Genomic DNA, 2,495 nt, shown 5'->3' with positions numbered 1-2,495 from the left:
TACTGGGAATTGCCCTTCCTATCTGAAAGCTTCCAGGTACACTCCAAACACATGACAACATCAGAGGTGTTTTGAAATCTGCATATCCTCTGATGGGTCTTACCATTTGAAGAAAGCTGGTGGCCAAAAACCTAGTGTTGTTAATTATCTTTTGGTACAGATTAGCTTCTTGTCAGAAGTATAGAAAGGAAGCAGAGAAAATACAGGAAGAAAATGCAAGAAGGAACAATGCTAGCCCTCCACTCTCGGAAGGCACGAGCTTCTGGAGAGGCTAGCTCTCAGCGACTGGTTTGGAGAGAACGAAGGTCACATTTAGGTGGTGCTTTCCTCTAGTTTTTTCTTTTGGGAAATTTCCTACTGACGGCTTTAAAAAGTGTTTTTGTTTTGATTTTTTTAAAAGTCTTACCAAATTTTTGGAAACTTGAAATGATTCAAACCATTTGTAGATTATATGCAGTAGTCTTGATTTTAAGCTTTAATTCTACAATTACCTTTCCCACCTCTTTCTTGAGTCCTTGCTGTGTGGGCAATTTATGTGAAAAGTAGCTTCAGTGTTCCTAGTGTTGCTTGCAGCATCACAGTGATGTTTCTGTAAAAACTCACTTTTTAAAATATTCAATTGAAAGATCTGGATAAATCCAGATGCCACCCCCCCCCCAGGAAAAAAATAGCCAAAAATCTAAGCAGGAAGAGAAGAATCAGAAATCCAGGATTAGCCAGTTCAGTAACTGTGTTTCAGGAACTAGCTGAAGATAAAGTTAAATTGTAATCTTGAGAATAATCTTAAAAAACAGGAAGTTTCCCCCTTGTGATTTTAGGAACTAGCTGATTATGACCTTGAATGATCTTGAGAGGCAGGGAGTTGCCCCCTTGTGATTTTCTGTGACACCCTCCCTGCCCCTTTTGGATTACTGGGCTGTGGTTTCTTCCTATAAAAACCCCTTCTCCAGGTCACTTGGGGTCGAACTTTTCCCCTGCATGGGTTATGAGTCTCAGCCCCAGTGCACTGGTTCCCATCTCATCTCATCATTAAAGCCTCATGTGATTGCAGCAAGGACGGTCTCTCGTGAGTTACTGGGGGGTTGTGTTATCCCGAGACTTGAGTGAGAGTCTCCCCAGCACTGGGGGTCCTTCACAATATGCTGTCATATTTTTATAGGATTTGATTTGCCTTTATTGATGATCAGTTGATTGAGACAGACTTCTGTCATGTAGTCCAGGCTGGTCTTGATTTCATGATCCTCCTGACTCGGCCTCTCCAGTGCCAGGATTACAGGCATGTTGCCTGATGTGGGAAAGTCATCTGTCTATCTGTTGCTTTCATTGGTTAATGATAAAGAAACTGCTTGGCCTGATAGGTCAGAACATAGGTGGGTGGAGTAGACAGAACAGAATGCTAGGAAGAAGGGAAGTTAGGCAATCACCACGCCTCTCCTCTCCAGGGAAGATGCTATGGAGCCAGCTACCAGGTCAGACATGCTGAATCTTTCCCGGTAAGCCACAACTTCGTGGTGCTACACAGATGATTAGAAATGGGTTAAGCAAGATGTGAGAATTAGCCAATAAGAGGCTGAAACTAATGGGCCAGGCAGTGTTTAAATGAATTTGTGTGTTGTTATTTTGGGGCATAAGCTAGCCAGGCGGCCGGGAGCCAGGCAGCAGGAACGCAGCCCGCTGCTCCTCCTACAGTTGCCACCATGTTTCTTCATCCCCACTCTCCTGACCTCAGTCTGAGTTTCTGTGTAGCCCTGGCTGTCCTGGATCTCACTGTGTAGACCAGGCTGGCCTCCAACTCACAGAGATCTACTTGCCTCTGCTTCCTGAGTGCTGGGATTAAAGGTGTGCACCACTACCACCTGGTTACCACCATGCTTCTAAAGGCAAAACCAGTTCCAAAGTTTGACAAGCGAGGTGACATTTAAAGTCCCCAGGATGGACCCCCTTTGGTACCTATCCCCTTGTGTGGACTCTTCATTCACTAACATTTGATCTATGACTTGCATTAATTGATGGGTTATGGTGGAAGTGGTCCAGGGTGGGTTCAATGACTAGACATTCATCAATTCTGTGTCCTCCAGCTTCCTCCGGCTGGAATATTTGATGTAAGAAACATTGGACTGGTTGAAAGGAAAAATTTACTACCTTGTTGCACAGACCATGTGTGGACTGTATGGAAAGTGTTGTAACTCAGCCTCTATGTGGCTCCAGTCTGAGCTTCTGTTTGCTGTCAAGTTCTATAAGCTATGTAAAGAGACCAACGCAACAGCCTTCCTGAGCCCAGCTACCCACAGAAAAGTAAGAGAAACAAGTGACCTTTGTTTCAGCCCCTCAGTTTTAAGTCATAGACCTAGAGCATACATGACAAACCCATGAACTACAAGACTCCAGAAGACAGATGTAAATTACTTCCCCTTGAGTGGTTCATATGCAAATAGGAATGCTTTTGATGAAAACGATCAAACCACTTCTCTCTGTCTGGGCAGTGAGTAGCTTTC

Source organism: Microtus pennsylvanicus, chromosome 15, assembly GCF_037038515.1.
Source record: "Microtus pennsylvanicus isolate mMicPen1 chromosome 15, mMicPen1.hap1, whole genome shotgun sequence".
Classification (NCBI taxonomy): Eukaryota; Metazoa; Chordata; class Mammalia; order Rodentia; family Cricetidae; genus Microtus; species Microtus pennsylvanicus.
Note: the sequence above shows the minus strand (reverse complement) of the source record.